The sequence below is a fragment of the Pleurodeles waltl genome, chromosome 11 (assembly GCF_031143425.1).
Source record: "Pleurodeles waltl isolate 20211129_DDA chromosome 11, aPleWal1.hap1.20221129, whole genome shotgun sequence".
Taxonomy (NCBI): Eukaryota; Metazoa; Chordata; class Amphibia; order Caudata; family Salamandridae; genus Pleurodeles; species Pleurodeles waltl.
This window is the reverse complement of record NC_090450.1, coordinates 1,017,544,616-1,017,567,953: the sequence shown is the minus strand read 5'-3', so window position 1 is coordinate 1,017,567,953 and position 23,338 is coordinate 1,017,544,616.

Genomic DNA, 23,338 nt, shown 5'->3' with positions numbered 1-23,338 from the left:
CTTCTGCCTGAAAAAGGACAAAGACTGGACTTTGTGGTACATTCCTGCTTGTGAAGTGTCTCCAAGGGCTTGGACTGAGCCTGCCTCCTGTTCTGAAGTCTCAGGGCCACTTCCTCTGCCCGCACCTGGACTCTCTGCTAAGACTCCTGCCCTGTAGAGTGGTGCCCCCTCCAGTCCCTGGGCCCCTGAAAGGTGAAGCTGGTGGAACAAGGACTGAAATCCACGCACAGGAAGCTCTGTGGGGAAATTTGTGGCGCAGCACCTGCAATGCAGTTGTAAAAACGCCACGCCACGTGCCTCGTGGCTGAAATTGACGCACCACCTGCATCGCGGCTGCGAAATTGATGCATCACCTGCATCGCTGCTGGAGAAACAATGCAATACACACTTGCGGCTGCTGAAAATGACACAACCCCCTTGTAGCGCAGTTTTTAATTTCCATTGTTTTCTAAGGAGTAAGAATCTATTCTTTTGAAAATTCATAACTTTCCTTGTGTATGTTGGATTTTTGTTGTTTTGGTCTTGTTTGATTTAGATAAATATTGGCTCTCCTTCTAAACTGGTGTGGTGTCCATTTGTCGTGTTTTCACTGTGTTATTGTGTGTGTTGGTACAAGTACTTTACACATTGGCTTTGAGATAAGCCTGATTGCTTGTGCCAAGCTACCAAGGGGGTGAGCAGGGGTTATCTTAAGTGTGTATCTCCATTGCCCTGACTAGAGTGAGGGTCCTTGCTTAGACAGAGTGCAAACTGACTGCCAACCAGAGACCCAATTTCTAACATTTTGTTTTTCAAAATCAATAGAAGGCCTAGTGAATTTGAAAACCAAAAGCATTTTATAATGCAGGCCCAATAAACATGGTACCTTCAAAGCAAAATGCCATTGCCTTCAGAGGAGCTGCCATGGAAATCCCTGAAAAAACACAGAGGTTAAAATGAACATAAAGTTAGGTGTTCGAATAAGGTAAACACTGATGTATAAAAGCTAAACATATCTCTGAAATTCACCAGGTATAGGTTGCTGAGCTAACCATAACTTGCATCCCCACCATGCATTGCTCATGACTTCAAATACATTACGTGTGACATGTTAAATTACATTATTGATGACATCATCAATGACTGATAAGACCATAGTCATATACAGCACTTACTGAGTGTACACGGGAGGGCCAATAGCAAGGAGTCAAGTGCATTTGTGCATATGAAAAGAAATGCAGTGAACTGTGTATGAGTTAATAAAGTTTGGGGTGGAAAGGTTGTTTTACAAGGTAAAGACTGAGTGCACCTGTAGGTTGCAGAGTTATTTTGGAATGTCAGTTGCTGCTTAAAGCAAAAATTGTGTACTAAACATAAGCGAAAGACCAAAGCTAATACATTAACCACCAGTTGATGTCAGGAAAATTGCTTATGTTAAATAGTTGTAATGCAGTGGTATGGACAATTTCTATAAGCTGTGCAGAACTTCACTAAAGATTTTGAGGCATTGCAGGTTATTAAATATTGTAAAATGTAGAGGTGTCCCAAACAGAGGTAGTTTATAAGTCACCCTGTGCTCAGCCTTGAATAGGTGTGAATACGAAATTTCCTAGCTATCGTGAAGGAAAGTTTCAATTCTATTAAGGACACGGAGGCGAGGATTATGCAGATCTTTCTTCACTTTTTATTAAACAGCAAGTTCAAAGTCAAACAAAACATGAACAAAAAACTACAAGTTCCATGAGCCCGCCGCCATGGTAACGAGTATCCAATGAGGTGCACTCCTTCATGTTGGTATAAATATCCCGAAATGCGTCACACTTCCTCGACTTCACTGCGGAAGGAATCCTGGTAGAGTCAATTGGTTGTAGTTTCGAAACCTACAAAAGAGGTATAATTAGATGCTAATCCAATAGAACACAGAAACATACCGAAGGCAATAAAGTCATGAACCTTAACATACATTTAAATATAAAATGTAAATACATCTGAATCAAGTGCTGCCTAATGTAAATTAGAATATGAGCAGAATAACAATAAATAAAGGTATAAACGCAAGTATACTACCTTGCTACGCAGATAGATGTAATCGGGAGGGAACATACCAGCGTAATGTATGTGGGTGGGATAATCCTCGCCTCCGTGTCCTTAATAGAATTGAAACTTTCCTTCACGATAGCTAGGAAATTTCGTATTCTATCACAGGACCGGAGGCGAGGATTATGCAAGTTCAAAGCTTACTCACCACAAGTGCGGCTGCTTCATGAATTGGTTTAAAGTAAAACTTCTTAAAAGTAGAATCTGAAGACCAATCAGCAGCATGCATGATGTCCTCTAATCCGCCCCCCACTTGTATGGCTTTGGAAGCCATAGCTCCCCGAGTAGAATGGGCGCCAAAAACTTGAATATCTATTCCTGCCTCAGAGAGAATCCATCGAATCCATCTGGCAATGGAAGGAGAAGAAACCGCCTTGAACGGTCTCTTTATAGAAATCAACAATTGATTCTCACCTGGAGGTCTACAAGAACTGGTCACTTCCTCATAGACTTTGAGACATCTAAACACAGATAGTTTCGGGGAATCAGGAAAAGCGGGATAGGATACCGACCTGGTATTAGTCTTTGTCCTCCTTGCAATAGTAAACGTGACTCCTTCTGGAGTAAAGACTCGAGCGGAAACATCCAGTGCTCTGATATCTGACACTCGCTTACAGGAAATGAGGCAGAGAAGCATGGCTAATTTGGCCGACAATTCTTTCGTCGACAAATACTGGTTGTCCCGCCAAGAGGATAAAAGATTAAGAACTAAGTCCACATCCCAGAGCTCCGAATATCTGGGTTGTGGAGGTCTGGAGAGTCTAATACCCTTAAGAAGTTTACATATCCAGGGATGCTCCCCGATCGGGAGATTGTTCAGGGGAGGGTGGCCCGCGGAGATGGCCGAACGAAAAGAATTGATCGTGCGATACACCTAGCCGGATTTTGCTAATTCTGCAAGGAAATTGATGATGTCGGTAATACTGGCCCCCATGGGATCGCAGTGTTTGCCCACACACCAACGAGACCATCTATTCCATGCTGATCTATATCGTTTGCATGTACCAGGGGCCCAGGCCTGTGCGATGAAGTTATTAGCTTCCTGCGAAAGTCGGTTGTCTTGCCAACGATGCCGGAAATCTTCCAAGCTATGAGGGAAAGATGACCTAGAAGGACTAGAGGGTGACAGAAACCCGACGGATCCAGGAGTATTGAGGGAAAATCCGGGAGGCGAAGAGGACATTCGCACGAGAGTTCCAGCAGAGTCGGGAACCACGCCTGTGACCTCCACCAGGGGGTTATTAGAATCACCGTCGCCTCTTGGCGGCGAACTTGAGCAGCAACCCACGGGATAAGAAGAAACGGGGGAAAAGCATAACCCTGAAGGGTCCCCCAATGTTGGAGAAACGCATCTACTGCCGCCGCTCCCGGATCCGGACGCCAGCTGAAGTATAGGGGAAGCTGAGCATTCCAACGAGACGCAAAGAGATCCACTGAGCAGGGACCCCAACGATCCATGATCGCCTGAAAAACCGAGTGATGTAGTCGCCAATCGCTGGGATCCTGGAGAAACCGAGAATTCCAGTCTGCCCAGATATTCTGGGATCCCGGAAGATACTCTGCTGTGACTGAGATTTGGTGTTGAAGGCAAAAATGCCAAAAATCTTTCGCTAGTTCCGCTAGGGCTCTTGATCTTGTCCCCCCTAGACGATTTATGTATTGTACTGCCGATACATTGTCCATCCGTAGAACTACACATGAGACTTTGTCTCTCGTGAGAGATTTGATCGCAAATGATCCCGCCAGGAGCTCCAGGCAGTTGATATGCATGGTTAGTTCCTGCGGGGTACAGCGACCCCCGAACGAGATGTCCCCGCAACGAGCCCCCCATCCCTGGCGACTGGCGTCTGACTCGATCACCAGATCCGGGGCTGCTCCAAAAATGGCCCTGCCATTCCATGCCTCCATGTGGTCCAGCCACCAAAACAACTCCGTCCTTGCCTCCTGAGACAGGGAGATCAGCTCGGAGTACGTCACCCCTCGGCGAAGGTGAAACGCTTTCAAGCGTTGCAGGGCTTTGTAGTGTAGGGGACCAGGAAAAAATGGCCTGAATCGAAGAGGAAAGCAGGCCGACCACTCTGGCTAACTGACGTAGTGAAATCTGGTCTCGTCGAAGGACTTTTCTCAGCTCCTTCTTTATCTTGGAAATCTTCGTCGTCGGGAGACTGAGAGACGCCGATCGGGAATCCACTAGAAACCCTAGGAAGATTAAAGATTGTGCTTTTATCCAAAGCTGAAAAAGTAGCCACAAATTTTCCTAACTCTTTCACAAAAGGGACGCCAAATAAATTGCCTTGGGCAACAGCCCCTGCCTCTGAGTTAGACAGTTCCCCTAACTTGGGGTCGATTTTGATCAATAAAGACCTGCGTCTTTCTGCAGAGATGGCACAGTTCGCGTTGCCCCGGAGACAAACAGCTCTCTGAGCCCATCCTGCTATGATGTCTGTCTGAAGGAGAGTGTTTGCTTGCTTGGCACGCTCCGCTAATTGAATAATCTGTGTGAGGGGACCTAACACATCAAGAAGTTTATCTTGGCATGCCCTCCAGGAGCGATCAATCCATTTTTTTTTGGGATCCTTGGTATACTTGGCAAAAAACGTACACATTTTAGGGTCAATGTCAGGCGTAAAAGCGACCTTATCCGATAAAGACGGGCGTGGGCACTCCGCCCGTAGACGAGCTCGCACCTCTTTGTCCAGAGGTTGCCTAATTTTGCTGGCGACATATTCAGCTACCTTGTGGTCTGGACGTCACTCCGAGGAACGCGGATGGTAGATACCCTCCGGTTCAAACATATCGGAGTCAGAATCGCCGTGATCCGAAGGATCTGGTAGGGTAGCACCAGGACGCCAAGGGCGACCTGAGTCGTCATCCAAAGATGATGAGTCCTCATCTGAACCTCCCATGAAGCCTTTAGGGGATCCCAAATCAGGGTTCCATAGGTGGTGAAGCATGTCACCCATTACCCCGGGCAAACGGCCCTCCCGGGAGGGTAAGCGCTTATGCGCGCGCGCACTCTTGGGGTTGGATAAAAACTCACCATCCTCCAGGTGCCCCGCGTCGCGCTTGCGCATTTTCCTGGGAGCCGAAAGGGTAGAGGAATCACCCTCCGCTCCCGTCACACCAAACATGCCCGTACCCCTGGACACCTGTTCAGTAAGTTTAGCTACAGTATCCCTAAGAGGGGCTAAAGCGTGAGAAATAGCCTGTGAAAATAAAGCGTCCACCCCAGGGGGAAGGGCACGGTGAGAGGGACCCTCACCTGGGGACATGTTGGTAAAAGGTTCATTCACTTGAGAGGATTGCATAATGAGGACTGGACAGAGTATACACCCAACAAAAATATATATAATATATAGGGTAAATCCCTACCCTCTCTGTCAGTCAAGTAAAGTCAAGAAATAATGCCTTCCCAATGGGGTAATCCTTACCCAAACGGGTGTCACAGGTAGGGAAAAAACTGCACCAGAGGCACGAAAACGTGCTACTGAGGTAAAAACCCTCAATTCTTTAAGAAAATAACAAACGCGAGGTGCGAGCGCTGAGAGCTGAGAGTAACACGCTCTCTGACGCTGAAAAACGCAGCGCGCGCGCCCTCTGGTGGGTCCGACGCGTATTTAAACACGCCGAGGGCGAAACAGAAAAATGAAACGCTCGAGCGGAAACGTCTGTTCCGGACCGCTCGTAGCAACGAACGTTGCTATAACAATTAAATACACGGAAAACACAATTGAAGCAGTAACGCGAGCCAACAAACAAACTTCTAACCGGAGGCAGAAAAAGGCACTTATCTGACTCGCAGCAGTGAAGAAAGAGGAAGTGTGACGCATTTCGGGATATTTATACCAACATGAAGGAGTGCACCTCATTGGATACTCGTTACCATGGCGGCGGGCTCATGGAACTTGTAGTTTTTTGTTCATGTTTTGTTTGACTTTGAACTTGCTGTTTAATAAAAAGTGAAGAAAGATCTGCATAATCCTCGCCTCCGGTCCTGTGATAGAATGAAGTGTGAAATGCCTCCCGGGACCAAAAAATAGATGGACCTTATGGGCAGCGATGGCTCCTCTGGATTACACAGAATATCCAGAGTTGGAGCCATGGCCATCCGGGGGAAGCACGCTCGCAAATCCTGCTCGACGCTGCATCACATGTGACACCTGGGGCACACTTCAAAGGGACAGAGCAGGATGCCAAGACAATTCTTGTGGATCGCCGGTCTGGTTGCATAAGGTCTCTGCTTTTTCCCACCAGAAATCCCTCTGTGGATTTGTTGAAGGTACATTTCCTGCTTCAAACTAGATCTTAGTTTTAGATCTGGGAGGACACCTTTCTCTATGACACTCCCACACACACCCCTGGCCTCAGAGCCCAACTTTAAGGCAACGCAGACTTTCAACATCTTGAATATGTCTTTATACATGACATTTTGGGCCTCTCTGCAGTATTGCAAACATGAGCTTCTGAAAAAGTGAGTAGGGTTGGACCAGGTAATGCTTACGTCATGGGTTAGGACGTATTCAGGAGGCACCCCCACCCACTGGTTTCTGCCAGACATAGATTTGGCAGCCCAAAATCCAAAAAGGATTGGATGTGCTGTCTGTGGCCAGAGGAGCCCTGACGGACTGGACCTGCTCCCTCTTGTACCCAGGTCAAAGAGGTGGACTCCAGTGCTCCGTTGGCTGTCCTCTTGTGTAGCTGTAGGGAGACAACAAGTCGCAGGAGGCCCTTTCCGGAAAGTACCCAGCTGACTAGTAGTAACTGGACCTAGGCTGAAACTTGCTGTTTGCCTTTGCCTGATGCCATTTGATTCTCTAAGTGCCCCACTGACTACCTGGAGGTCTTAGAAATGTATTTCAGTGGTTGCTTGGGACTTAAAAAACTATGGGGCCAATTTATGTCTTGGTGGTATACATACTCCGTCACAACACAGGACCTTAGATTTAATCACAGTGGAGACTACTCCGTCTCTGCCATTATTAAACCCCTCTGACGGACTTACAGAATAAGGGCCATACGAGACAGACCTGTAATCCTCCCACCTAATTTAGAGGGGTAGAATTAGAGGTTAATTTCCATTCCTTTTCACCCCTAGTAAAATCCTGTTGGTAATGGGCAGTGAAAACTGCTAAATGTTTTCCTCAACATGGGAGAGGAATCCTATGGCGAGAGGAGCATTCTTTTTAAAAAACAATAAAATAAAACAGTTTGGTGCATGGCTTTGTTGACGGAGCCGGGCATCAAATTGAAAACAGCATTGAACAGCAGTTCCAGGCAGTGCTTTAGAAATGACCACCAACTTGGCTGTCAATTCTAAACTTGGAGGACTGCACCTCTGTTGGGGTGATGGAGTAATATACTCAGTCTCCCTGATAGAGAAATGGGCCGCCCACATAAAAATATATCAGGCACTAAGGGGGTCATTATGAACACGGCGGGAAACCCCGCTGTGTTCATGTTGGCAATCTTTTCACACACCGCTAGCCCCCTTGAGACCCCGCCGTCCGTATAATATACATTCTGCTGGGCCGGCGGGCGGAAACACTGGATGCAGGGCCGGGACATTGCAGATATCTCCACATGGAACTGTCATCAATGCCACTGTGCGGTGGGTGCAGCAGCACCCGTCGGCAGATCACTGCCTGTAAATCGGGCACTGACCTGCGCAACGGGGCACTGCACGGGGGCCCCTGCACTGCCCATGCCAAGTGCATGGTCAGTGCAGGAGCCCCAGGGGGGCCCCAGAGCACCCCTTCCACCAGCCTGCAGCGATGCCCTGTCAGATAAAGTATTCCGCCATCGTCAGGCTGCCTGTTGGCGGTTCAGACCGCCCTGCCAGAGACATGTATTTTTCACCACCTCCGGCATGGCGGTCTGAACCGCTATATTCGTAATGAGAGCCGAAGTTTGAAGGTAAAAGCTATGACAAGGATGAACCTTGTTAGTGCAACTGACCGACGCTCTATCACGGTTAGCCTGAAATTGTGCACAGGTTCTAGTTAACATGACTATAGACCATCATAAGCACTCCATGATGCTATTTCTACTTAAAACCTTGAAAATTCATATTTCCTGTTCCCCTTATTTGATTTTTGCAAGGTTGGTGCCATTTTGTTTATTAAATTCTCTTCAATCTTTCTAATTCCTTGTGAGATTCTTATTGTTTTGCATTTTGACTTTCTTACTGTTATGATTCAGCATACATATGTTGTACATTTCCCTAAGTTAAACCTGTCTGCTTTGTGCCACAGCTACAAGGGCGTGAGCTCAGGTTAATTTGGAGACTATAAGGGCTCTGCTTGAAAAGGGTTGTGATTATTCTTTGAAGTGAGCAGCCAACCCCCCCAAATAATAGTTAAATTTCTTGTATAAATGATATACAACTAATACCTGGATGTCAGTTACTTTAACTATTCTTCACAGTGTTTATATTCAGAGCAGTTTTTACAAATCCTCTTTGAGAACAGGCATTTAGGTGAACTCAGCATTGTTTTGACTTTTTCTTAGTTTTCTGCACATTTTGAAAATTTCTAGTTAAATGACTACTCAAAGTCCCGGCGCCAAGGACAGACTGATCACAAGTTAAAAGTTGGTGCTCTTCCTTACCACTTCAGTCTGTGTGATGATTGTGGAAAGAATAATATTGTCAGGTGATGAGTATTGGGAGATGATGAGTATTGGAAAATTATGAGTATTGTCAGATGATGAGTACAGAGAGATGAACAGTATTGTCAGATGTTGAGTATTGGGTGATGATGAGCATTGTCAGATGATGAGTACTGAGAGATGATGAGTATTGTCAGATGATGAGCACAGAGAGATTAAGAGTATTTTCAGATGATGAGTATTGTCAGATAATTATTGTGTGATTATAAGCATTGTCAGATGATGAGTACTGAGGGATGACGAGTATTGTCAGATTATAAGCACAGAGAGATAAGATTATTGCCAAATGATGCGTATTGAGAGATGAAGAGTATTGTCAGATGATGAGTATTTTGTGATGATTAGTATTGAGTGATGAAGAGTATTGTCAGATGATGAGTATTGTGTGATGATGAGTATTGTGTGATGATGAGCACTGTCACATGATGAGTACTGAGAGATGACGAGCATTGTCAGAAGATGAGTACTGAGAGATGAAGAGTATTGTCAGATGATGAGTATTGTGTGATGATGACCATTGTCAGGTGATGAGTATTGAGAGATGACGAGTATTGTCAGATGATGAGCATAAAGAGATGAAGAGCATTCTCAGATGATGATTACTGTCAGGTGATGAGCACAGAGAGATAAAGTGTATTGTCAGATGATGGGTATTGTCAGATGATGAGCACAGACAGATGAAGAGTATTGTCGGATGATGAGTATTGTCGGACGATGAGTATTGTGTGATGATGAGCAGTGTCAGATGATGAGTATTGAGAGATCATGAGTATTGTCAGATGATGAGAAATGTCAGATGATGACTATTGAGAGATGAAGAGTACTGTCAGATGATGAGTACTGTGTGATGATGAGTATTGAGAGATGAATTGTATTATCAGATGATGAGTATTGTCAGATGATGAGTATTGAGAGATGACGAGTATTGTTAGATGATGAGTACAGAGAGATGAAGAGTATTTTCAGATGCTGAGTATTGTCAGATGAGGATTACTGAGAGATTAAGAGTATTGTCAGATGATGAGTATTGTGTGAGGACGAGTATTGAGTGATAATCAGCATTGTCAGATGATGAGTGTTGCGAGATGAAGAGTATTGTCAGATGATGAGTATTGTGTGATGATGAGCATTGTCAGATGATGAGTACTAAGAGATGAGAAGTATTGTCAGATGATGAGTACGGAGAGATGAAGATTATTGTCACATGATGAGTATTGTGTGATGATGAGCATTGTCAGATGATGAGCATTGAGAGATGACGAGTATTGTCAGATGATGAGTATTGAGAGATGACGAAAATTGTCAGATAATGAGTATTGTCAGATGTTGAGTATTGGGTGATGATGAGCATTGTCAGTTGGTGAGTACTGAGAGATGATGAGTATTTTCACATGTGAGTACAGAGAGATGAAGAGTATTGTCAGATGAGGATATTGAGAGATGGAGAGTATTGTCAGATGATGAGTACTGTGTGATATTGAGTAATGAGTGATGATGAGCACTGTCCGATGATGAGAACTGAGAGATGAAGAGTATAGTCAGATGATGAGTATTGTGTGATAATGAGTATTGTGTGATGATGAGCATTGTCAGATGATGAGTATTGAGAGATGATGAGCATTGTCAGATGATGAGAAATGTCAGATGATGAGTATTGAGAGATGAAGAGAAATGTCAGATGATGACTATTGAGAGATGAAGAGTACTGTCAGATGATGAGTACTGTGTGATGATGATTATTGTATGATGATGAGCATTGTCAGATGATGAGTAGTGAGAGATGAAGAGTATTGTCAGATGTTGAGCATTGTGTGATGATTAGCATTGTCAGATGATGAGTACTGCCAGATGACGAGTATTGTCGGATGATGAGTACTGAGATAAAGATTATTGTCAGATGATGAGTATTGTGTGATGATGAGCATTGTCAGATGATGAGTATTGAGTGATGATGATCATTGTCAGGTGATGAGTATTGTGTGTTGATGTGTATTGTGTGATGATTAGCATTGTCAGATGATGAGTACTGAGAGATAACGAGTATTGTCAAATGATGAGTACTGAGAGATGAAGATTATTTTCAGATGATGAGTACTGTGTGAATTTGAGCATTGTCAGTTGATGAATATTGAGAGATGATGAGTATTGTCACATGATGAGTACAGAGAGGTGAAGAGTATTGTCAGGTGATTAGTATTATCAGATGATGATTATTGAGAGATGGAGAGTATTGGCAGATGATGAGTATTGTGTGATGAGGAGTATTGAGTGATGATGAGCATTGTCAGATGATGAGTACTGAGAGATGAAGAGTATTGTCACATGATGAGAACAGAGATATGAAGAGTATTGTCAGGTGAAGTGTATTGTCAGATGAGGATTATTGAGAGATGGAGAGTATTGTCAGATGATGAGTATTGTGTGATAATGAGTACTGTCAGATGATGAGCACTGCGAGATGAAGATTATTGTCAGATGATGAGTATTGTGTGATGATGAGTATTGTGTGATGATGAGTATTGTGTGATGATAAATATTGTCAGATGATGAATATTGAGAGATGATGAGTATTGTCAGATGACGAGAAATGTCAGATGATGAGTACTGAGAGATGAAGAGTACTCTCAGATGCTGAGTATTGAGTGATGATGATCATTGTCAGATGATGAGTATTGTGTGATGATGAGCATTGTCAGATGATGAGTATTGAGAGATGAAGGGTATTGTTGGATGATGAGTATTGTCAGATGAGGATTATTGAGAGATTAAGCATATTGTCAGATGATGAGTATTGTGTGATGATGAGTATTGAGTGGTGATGAGCATTGTCAGGTGATGAGTATTGTGTGATGATGAGTATTGTGTGATGATGAGCATTGTCAGATGATGAGTACTGCAAGATGATGAGTATTGTCAGATGATGAGTACTGAGAGATGAAGATTATTGTCAGGTGATGAGTATTGTGTGATGATGAGCATTGTCAGATAATGAGAACTGTGAGATGAGGAGTATTGTCAGATGATGAGTACTGAGACATAAAGAGTGTTGTCAGATGATGAGTACTGAGAGATGAAGAGTACTGTCAGATGATGAGTATTGTGTGATGGTGAGTTTTGAGTGATGATAAGCATTGCCAGATGATGAGTATTGAGAGATGAAGAGTATTATCAAATGATGAGTATTGCATGATGATAAGCATTGTCAGTTGATGAGTACTAAGAGATGAGAAGTATTGTCAGATGTACAGAGAGATAAAGATTATTGTCACATGATGATTATTGTGTGATGTTGAGCATTGTCAGATGATGAGTATTGAGAGATGACGAGTATTGTCAGATTATGAGTATTGTCAGATGAGGATTACTGAGAGATGAAGAGTATTGTCAGATGATGAGTATTGTGTGATGACGAGTATTGAGTGATAATCAGCATTGTCAGATGATGAGTGTTGACAGATGAAGAGTATTGTCAGATGATGAGCATTGTGTGATGATGAGCATTGTCAGATGATGAGTACTAAGAGATGAGAAGTATTGTCAGATGATGAGGACGGAGAGATGAGAAGTATTGTCAGATGATGAGGACGGAGAGATGAAGATTATTGTCACATGATGAGTATTGTCAGATGGTGAGTATTGAGAGATGACGAGTATTGTCAGATAATGAGTACTGAAAGATAACGAGTATTGTCAGATGATGAGTACTGAGAGATGACGATTATTGCCAGATGATGAGTACTGTGTGGTGATGAGCATTGTCAGATGATGAGTATTGATAGAGGATGAGTATGGTCACTTGATGAGTACAGAGAGATGAAGACTATTGTCAGGTGATGAGTATTATCAGATGAGGATTATTGAGAGATGGAGAGTATTGGCAGATGATGAGTATTGTGTGATGATGAGTATTGAGTGATGAGGAGTATTGTCGGATGATGAGTACTGAGAGATGAAGAGTATTGTCACATGATGAGTACAGAGATATGAAGAGTATTGTCAGGTGAAGAGTATTGTCAGATGAGGATTATTGAGAGATGGAGAGTATTGTCAGATGATGAGTATTGTGTGATGATGAACATTGTCAGATGATGAGTATTGAGAGATGATGAGTATTGTCAGATGACAAGAAATGTCAGATGATGAGTATTGAGAAATGAAGAGTACTGTCAGATGCTGAGTATTGTATGATGATGAGTATTGTCAGATGATGAGTATTGTGTGTTGATGATTATTGTGTGATGATGAGCAGTGTCAGATGACGAGTAGTGAGAGATGAAGAGTATTGTCAGATGATAAGTATTGTGTGATGATGAGCATTGTCAGATGATGAGTACTGCGAGATGACGAGTATTGTCAGATAATGGGTATTCTGCGATGATGAGCATTGTCAGATGATGAGTATTGAGAGATGAAAAGTATTGTCGGATGATGAGTATTGTCAGATGAGGATTATTGAGAGATGAAGCGTATTGTCAGATGATGAGTATTGTGTGATGATGAGTATTGAATGATGATGAGCATTGTCAGGTGATGAGTATTGTGTGATGAGTATTGTGTGATGCTGAGCATTGTCAGATGAGGAGTACTGGGAGATGACGAGTATTGTCAGATGATGAGTACTGAGAGATGAAGATTATTGTCAGATGATGAGTATTGTGTGATGATGAGCATTTCAGATGATGAATATTGTCAGATGAGGATTACTGAGAGATGAAGAGTATTGTCAGATGATTAGTATTGTGTGATGACGAGTACTGAGTGATAATCAGCATTGTCAGATGATGAGTGTTGAGAGATGAAGAGTATTGTCAGATGATGAGTATTGTGTGATGATGAGCATTGTCAGATGATGAGTACTAAGAGATGAGAAGTATTGTCAGAGGATGAGTACGGAGAGATGAAGATTATTGTCACATGATGAGTATTGTGTGATGATGAGCATTGTCAGATGATGAGTATTGAGAGATAACGAGTATTGTCTGATGATGAGTATTGAGAGATGACGAGTATTGTCAGATAATGAGTACTGTCAGATGATGAGTATTGTGTGATGATGACCATTGTCAGATGATGAGTATTGAGAGATGATGAGTATTTTCACATGTGAGTACAGAGAGATGAAGAGTATTGGCAGATGATGAGTATTGTCAGATGAGGATTATTGAGAGATGGAGAGTATTGTCAGATGATGAGTATTGTGTGATGACGAGTATTGAGTGATGATCAGCATTGTCAGATTATGAGTATTGAGAGATGAAGAGTATTGTCAGATGATGAGTATTGCATGATGATAAGCATTGTCAGTTGATGAGTCCTAAGAGATGAGAAGTATTGTCAGATGTACAGAGAGATAAAGATTATTGTCACATGATGATTATTGTGTGATGTTGAGCATTGTCAGATGATGAGTATTGAGAGATGACAAGTATTGTCAGATGATGAGTATTGAGAGATGAAGAGTATTTTCAGATGATGAGTATTTTGTGATAATAAGTATTGTGTGATGATGAGCATTGTCAGATGATGAGTATTGAGAGATGATGAGCATTGTCAGATGATGAGAAATGTAAGAGGATGAGTATTGTGTAATAATGAGTACTGTGTGATGATCAGTATTTTCAGATGATGAGTATTGAAAAATGACGAGTATTATCAGATGATGAGTATTGAGAGATGACGATTATTGTCAGATGATGAGTACAGAGAGATGAAGAGTATTGTCAGATGAGGATTACTGAGAGATGAAGAGTATTGAAAGATGATGAGTATTGTGTGGTGACGAGTATTGAGCGATGATGAGGACTGAGAGATGAAGAGTATTGTCAGATGATGAGTAGTTTCAGATGAGGATTACTGAGAGATGAAGAGTATTGTCAGATGATGAGTACTGTGTGATGATGGGCATTGTCAGATGATGAGTACTAGGAGATGACTAGTATTGTCAGATGATGAGTACTGAGAGATGAAGAATATTGTCAGATGTTGAGCATTATCAGATGATGAGTATTGAACAATGAGTATTGTCAGATGATGAGTATTGTCAGATGAGGATTATTGAAAGATGAAGAGTATTGTCAGATAATGGGTATTGTGTGATAATGAGTATTGTGTGATGAGGAGTATTGTCAGATAAGTACAGAGAGATGAAGGCTATTGTCAGATGATGAGTATTGTCAAATGAGGATTATTGAAAGATGAAGAGTGTTGTCAGATGATGAGTATTGTGTGATGATGAGTATTGAGTGAAGATGAGCATAGTCAGATGATGAGTATTGAGAGATGAAGAGTATTGTCAGATGATGAGTATTGTGTGATGATTGTATTGAGCGATGATTAGCATCGTCAGATGATAAGTATTGAGAGATGAAGAGTTTTGTCAGATGATGAGTATTGTATTATGGTGGGTAATATCAGGTGATATTGACCAAAGGAGGGCTTTAAATGGTGAATAGTTGTGGTGACAGTGAAAGACTCTGAACGACACCTGATATGACTCTGTTAGTTAGTCATATGCTATTGTTTATTATGATTTAATGACGCTAGTATAAAAGGAGGAATGGCGCCATTAAGAGTATGACCTACTTTGTACAACGCATGCACCTCACTGAGGAATGAATATGATGTGTTATTTAATTTCCTATTATTTCTGTGTCCTGGAGGCTGGGAGGAGAGCTGCTGGTGGGGATTTCTGAGCTGGTTGTGGTGCTGATGGGGGCACTGGTGGGGGGAGGTGTTTCAGTGTCCCCTATGATCTCTGTCCCAGATCTTGAATCACACCCTGCCTGGATATTAAACTTAGCTCTGATTAATCTCTGCTGCTCCAGTTTTTGGCAGAGCCACTGGATGGCATCAGTTACTTGTGCTGAAGAAGTAAAGCATTGGTAATTCTCCATCTTTTACTCTTTCTTCTCATGCTTTCTCTAGCCTGGGGTCTCTGCTCTCCCCTCCCCTTCGGGTGTGAAGGTTATTTCTTGGCTTTTCTTTTAATTTCTTGTTTCCCAGAGATATGGCTGTGCTCAGACGTCTTGTGTTTTAAAATCTCTTGAGGTGCATCAGTCTCTTCTCTGATGTATCTGAGCAGCTGCTGCTTCACAAACACCCCCAGGACAGAGACTAAGCTCCAGGATAGGAGGGGGTGCTGATGCTGTGAGCGTGATATGGATTTTTATCACTTATACAAAATAATTTATGATAAATCATACCTATCTTGAAATACTCTTATTGCGCCTAATGTTGGCCAAGTCGCAAATATTGGCTACAAATTGCGTAAGAAATTCTTGCAATCTTTTGTTTTGCTAGGCAGTGTATGTACTAACAGGTTATGGCACAAGTGCCGCAAAATGCCAAGTCAGAAAGAGGGCAAAGTGACCTGATGAATGAATATTAATTAGCAAGGATGTTTACTCACTTAGGGATGGTGGCCTGCAAGGCACAGTAAAACTCCATACCTGCACTTGCATTCCCAAACCAGGAACATCTTCTTTAAAAAAAAAAAAAAATCTGTGTGCCTCAAGGGTACAGTTTCTGCTTTCTGCTTTAAATGAATATGTCCTTCTTGGTCAACCATCAGGGAGGTCATGCTTTGATCCCTTGGGCCGATGTGCATTTTTCAAAGGCCGCTCCCTCGGGCCACTGTCCCCAAAGGCCGCCCAACATCATTTCCAAAGTGTGTCAGGTACCACTCTTTTTGGTTTAATATCAACAGTTTGCAGCCACAATTGCAGTCACAAACATTTGATAAGTGTCACTGCGAATCATGGTCAGGAGGGGAGAGCTCTTTCACACACCTCATGTTGTGAGGGATCCTTGTATGAGGGTGCATTACCTTAGAACACTAAGGCCCTGATTTATACTTTTTGGGGCAAAAATGCACTAACGCAGTTTTGCACCAAAACGTTTAGCACCAGCTTGTACCATTTCTGTGCACCAGCCGGGCACCATATTTATGGAATGGTGCAAGCCGGTGCAACTAACATGACGTTAGTCAGGTGGGGCTGGCAGTATGGAAGAAGGGGATTTTGCACCAAAAAATGACGCTAGCCAGGTTAGAGTAAAAAAAATGACTCTAACCTGCCTAGAGTCATTTTCTGCCGCAAAACCATCCATACCACATAACTCCTGTCTTAGATAGGAATCATGCCTACCACCCCAATGGCCAGCACAGGGGACCAGGGTCCCCTGGGCATGGCAACAGCTCCTTGTGCCATGTATGAGGTCCCCATTTCAGGGTCCCCTAGGGCACTTTAAAAAATAAAATACTTACACGTACTTACCTGGGATGGGGTCCCCCATCCTCTGCTGTCCCTCTGGTGTGGGTGGGGGTGTCCCTGGGGCCTGGGAGGGCACCTGTGGGCTTATTCCATTGTGTTCCACCATGGAAATAGGCCCACAGGTCCCCGAAAGCCTGCCCTGACCCAGGTGTTAAAAAATGAGGCAAAGCAAGCTTTGCACCATTTTTTGACCCCTCCTCCCTCCCGTGCACAATTATTGCACAGGAGTATAAATATGGCGTTAAGGCCATAGAGTCATTTTTTGCACGGGAATGCCTACCTTGCATCTCATTCAGGCAAGGTAGGTTTCCACATCCAAAAAATGACTTTAACTCCATAACTTTGGTGCTGTCATCGCTCAGTAGAACATAACTTCCATTGGAAAGTACATGAAACACTGAACGAATCAAGGGGACGGGAGTACCCTTCAGAAAACAGGCCAAATTTGCGACCCCCGCATTGCAAAGACCGTGAAGAGACACCTGTTTGCATATCATGGAATGACGAACAGTAGTCTCACATTCACTTCCGCTAAGAAAGACCTCTTGTTCACCGTTCAGACATCGATACTCAAAGGTCAACTCCCACTCTTCCTTAATAAAGCTATCTCCTAGCCGTTCATATCGTCCCACTGCAAGATGTTTTAGGCAGCTTGTGAAACGAAAGGTCGAAAACGGTAAATTAATTATGCCGTGTAAGAGCCAAATAGTTGAAGGACTTTCTGCAACCGTGAAGGGCAACTTATCTAATTTCTCTACTTGAGGCAAAGGTGAAACGAGCCTCCCTTTTAGCCATTGTCTCTTGTTCCCTGGAAAAATTAAAAGCAGCGAACAGTTCACTTCCATTAATATATTTCCATGGAATGTTGCCACTTCTCAGTGTCTGTAATGCCCAACCCAGCTGCATGATGGAACGTAGCTGTGTTTGCCCATGATATAACCGAGATAAATCAGTCTGAGTGATATCAATAGCAGATGACACTATATTCGACAGTGAATAAATGCGATTGGATAGCGTGTTCATGCCATTATCGACAACAGCCAATGTTTTTTCCAAATTTTCCTTATCAAGTTGCCTTAAACGTGCAGCAGCCTCAATTTGAGAAAGCCTCCAAATTTCATTATACATAGCATATAAAAACCGTTTTGAACGTTGTTTCTTAGGACCTAATAGGAAATCTTGTAGATCTATGCTGTCAGAAAGAGTGTTCAAGTGTTGTTTCACCGCTGTTAAAGTGTTTGTCTGCACCCATTGCTGGCACAGCTTACCCACACTGTATGTTGTTATTATACCACTATGTTGACCCGATAGAAAGCGAGGGTCTGGCCTATGAATGGAAAAACCCCATGACGAGTTCAAAAAACGCTTCTGACATTCATCAGTGTCGGTGGGCCATACCAACCATCCCCCGGGACGGGAAAGTGAAGAATTATAAGCACCAGCCTTAACCAATGCATCTAGCCTATCCTCTGAAATATTAAGAAAGTGTTGCCAATCTCTAAATTTTGTCGGAGTAGGGATATTGGGCGTGTTTAGATCTTTAATTTTTGCTAACCCCAGACATGATGTCTGCTCTACAGTATCATTTAAAAAAATCATTTGCACAGGAATTAAGCAAGCGCGAAACAAAGCCTCCCTTCCCTGTATTTGCCAATCTTGTGTTCCCCATACACTCTTCAAATCGACAGTGTTCTTCCAATATTCGTAACCCTCAATCGATAGTCGGGAAACAAAGGGATCTGAATAAATCAATTTTGTATCTGTTAGCAAAAGTTTCCTAAATTGCGCTGGAGGTAATTTAAAATAATACGATTCAGCTTTCTTTGTATCATGCCCAGAAAAGTATGTGAATTTGTCACTGTAAAACTTTGGACTCCCCACCTGCGGTGTTGAACAGTGTTCCCATTGGGTGTAGTTAAAGAGAGTCCTATATCTAGTTGCACGGTGTAGGTAGTGATGTCCCCAATTGTTATAGCAGAACATTTCCCAATAATTCATTGAATAATCATATACATCATCACTTCCAAAAGCGCAGTAGTCCTTCATTTCAGTCAGCATCGAATCAACTGTTTGGACATCCCAATCATCAGAAACAACATTAGGTGTAATAACATCAGACATAGAAATCTTGAACACGTATGGTATTTGAATTATCTCTGTAGGCCCGTATATATCGAACGGAACTTTGTCCCATACAATTCCATCAGGAATCGGAATAGCTGTAATATTGACAGGGGACAAATCACGTCGGACCTTATGTGATGAATGGTGTGGTGTCAAAATTACATCAACAGGCTCCACAGAGGAGCGGTCAGCGATATAGTGACCATTAATAAGTAAAAAGAAAACAGTCACAAAACCAATCCAAAAAAATAAACCAATAAATGTCAAACAGAACCAGAGATAGTTCCAAGGATATATCAAATAGTTCTTTTTAAGCCATCGATAGAATTTGCTACCTCTCGAAAGTTTGTCAGTCACAGTCGAGGATAAATCTGAAGAAAAATCATCAATGTCTACAAAATAGCCAGAGGAAGTCTGCGCAAATACAGGACCCATCGAATTCCCATCCACTGTTGTTGGAAGTTCTTGATAGACAACGTTATTAGTGGTGGAAGTGTTCGTGTAAAATACAGCCAAATCCTGTATCGGGGGGTTCTCTGAAGTTGTTACTGGAACCAACAAAAGATCATTTTCTGCCCTCCCCATGGTCGAGGAAGTGTCCGGAACAGCAGCTGACATAGTTGCATAGTCAGTAGTAGCGATAGTCATCCTACTACGTAGAGGGATGTCCTGTTGAGTAGTGAGAGCGGATCGGGAACTACCCAAGGGACCTCCTGGTCTACTGTGAAGAATTGGCCACATGGTGTAATTTGATGTCATCAATGGAGATGAACCTGTTTGATTTAGAACCAGATAAAGGTGGAAGGATGACAGTCCTGGTGCCTTTTATTCCCAAGACCGGTACAGGTGCTCTGTATGACGGACCAAACTCTTTTTTCACAGCGATCTTCTCACGAACCAGATCCCCAACGTTAGGAATCCAGCCAGTCGAAGTTTTCGCCAAGTCCCTTATTCCCAAGGTGGCAGCACTTGCAGATGATTTATCATCACGGAATTGTTGAAGCTCCTGTAAAACAGCGAGACGTTCTTTTATGTCAAATGGTGTTTCTGCTGCCACCATACCAGGGGCATCAAGATCGGGGACATACATAGGTGTCCCAAAGAGAACCTCATATGGAGACTTACCCCCCAAGGACCGTCTTGGCAGATTATTCAGTGCTTTCTGGACCCCATATAGGTGATGTAACCAACTGCGGCCTGAACCTAAAACTCGAGCTGTTAAGGACTGCTTTAGATCACGATTCCGCCTCTCCATGACCGAATTTCCCTCGGGATGGTATGGTGAGGAGTAATGGAGTTCAACACCCATCATCCTCATGGTGTCCCTGAAAGTCTTAGAGGCAAATGCAGGGCCCTGGTCCGAATGGAATGCTGCAACCGCATATGTACCGATAAAGATCAGCAAATCTTTTATAACAGTCTGGGTGTCAGCCGACCGCTGTGGCCATACCCACAGGAATCTAGAACAGGAATCAACAGCCACTAAAATGTATTTGTATGCACCATCAGGTTGTAAGGGACCACAATGATCCAGGTACACACAATGAAGTGGCTTGTCTGACACTAAGAGAGATGTCTGCGGAGGGCGTTTGATATTAGAACCCTTAATTTGCTGACAAATGTCACAGCAAAGGACATACTGTTTAGTCCGTCTGCATAGACCAGGCCACCAGTATCGTTGTTGTAAAATGGTGATAGTGGCCTGTATACCAGCATGTGCAGAAGCGACACCCTCATGTGCAGCTGTAATCAGCTCCAATCTTTGGTCTTCATTTGGGATCACTCGATCACCAACATCAGGAATTGTTGCAAAAGCAACATTCTGTGCACTGATATGATAGGTATAGTTCGTAGGGTATCCTTTCGGAAGGGTCTTGCCTGCAGCCGAGGCTTTAACGGCAAGCAATATTTCATTATCCAACCTCGTCCGAGAACGAGTCACTGCAGCTACAGAAGCCGTAGCTACTGATGCTTTGGCCGCCTCATCAGCCAATGTATTACCGGCAACATGTATTCCTACACGCTGGTGCCCCAATGTATGAACTAAATGGACACATGGCAGCTTATCCTTAAGATCAGCCACCCTTCCCCACAACATTTTGTGTTTAATGGTGTTCCCTTTAGAATCTCTAAACTCGTTCAGTTTCCAATGATTGAGGTATTCATTGTACCACTGGACGCAGTAATATGAATCACAGACAATTAATGTCAGTGCTCCTGGCTCTGAATGTTCGAGCGCTAGAAGTAGAGCCTTAAGCTCGGCCAACTGGGCTGTGCAGTCCCCTAAGGTCTGAGTGTAGGTATTATGAGGATGGAAAACGCCGTCTTCCATTATCCCGCACACAGCTGCGCAAGCTGCTGAGTATTGATGTTTAGTACCCACAGCTGGTTGTGCCGAACCGTCAGTATAAATGATCGTATCATAACTGTCAATTGGCAATATGTGTATGGGAGCGGGGTAATCCTGCTCATACTGGAGAAATTCTTGTGTCTGAAGTCTTGGATCAAACACATAATCAACATCAGTGGCGGTCAGAGACGTTGCCCATTGAATCCAGCGTGGATGTAATGCTTTAGCGTTTGGAACGCTTGCTTTAGTGACAGCCTCTAAGGCCGGCACTGGGGAGACAATAATTATGCGCTTCCCCTGGGCAAGCGGTCTCTCCTTTATGACGGCCATCTGAACTGCTGTCAGAATTTTTTCAGTAGGAGCAAAACGTTTCTCTGCATTGGAGTATAAATGTGATTTGTATGCAATAGGCACTGTGTCACCCTCATTAAAGGTGACATATGTAAATCCAAGGGCACAAGCTATTACTCTGATGACCAAGTTCATTTTGTTATCACCTGTGTATAAGTGTCTAGCTTCCAGCATGTCACGTTGTATATCCCTAAGGATGTGGGTGTGTTCAATTGTCCATCGCCTGCTAGAAAAATTTGGTTGTATTAGGTCATATAGTGGTTTGATGCGTTCAGCATAATCTGGAATGTAGGTTCTGCCAAAATTAAAGAAACCCAGTAATGACTGTAATTTCTTAGGCGTGTTTGGAGGCTGTAGCTGAGCACATTTTTCTAGAAAGTGCGGGGCCAGGCTCTTTCCCTCATTTGATAGCTCATATCCCAGGAACAATACACTAAGATAAGCTATCTTGCTTTTCCTAAAATTAAATTTATATCCGAAGGCAGCAAATCCCACAATTATCCGATCGACCCTCGCAAGATGAATGTCAAGGGTATCATCTGTGAGATAGATATCATCCACATACGACAATGCCTCGGGATCTAGCTCATGCAATATTGATGTTACACGGGCCGAAAACAGCCCTGGGCTGTTTTTATAGCCTTGTGGTAAACGACAAAAGCGTTTCTGAGAGCCAAAAGAGAATGCACTTAAGTCCCTACTTTCATGTGCTAAAATCTGGCTGAAAAATCCATTCGAGATATCCAAAGTAGTTTTGTATTTTTTACGCACTATATTATTAATCAGCGCTGTGCTGTGCGAATTTTGTATAGCAAATGTACGTGTATGACTATTCAAGTGTCTGTAATCCACCACTATTCTATATGAATGATCAGGTTTCGCAACGGGAAATAGCGGATTATTTATTGCCGATGTACAGGGCTCTATTACTCCCTGGTATTCAAGTTGTGACAGTATCTCCGTCACCGGAGCTTTCGCTTCATGTTTAACAGGGTATTGCGGCTGCGGGTGAGGTGTAGATCGGACAGGAATAACATGACAAGGAGAGTCCTTGTCCCAACCTACATGATTACGGTATAATGCAGGTGCCTGCGCTAAAGCCCATTCAGCAGCATAAACTTTTTTGTCAGCCTCTGGAACAAGATCGGAGAAAGAAGGCAAAATGACATCTTCCCCATGCGGGAGCTTGCGGACATGTTCAGGTGGCCAATCTCTCTCGGCCAACAGGATATCACTTGTTAGTTCATCCTAGAATATTACACTAATAATTCGTTCCACGTCTCCCTCTATCTGAATTGTTAAATCATAAACCCGATCGGGTGGGAGAACGCAGCCATCCGCCGTTTCAACTGGGATGTAATCGCTAGTTGCTGTCGTATCCAGATGATCTTTCAGACATATCGTGACCTCTGCCGCGCTGTCCAACAGAGTCACTGCCCACCTCTTGTTCCTCAACAGCGTTCTCAATATTACTGGCATTTTTAATAGTCAGTGCTGCCAC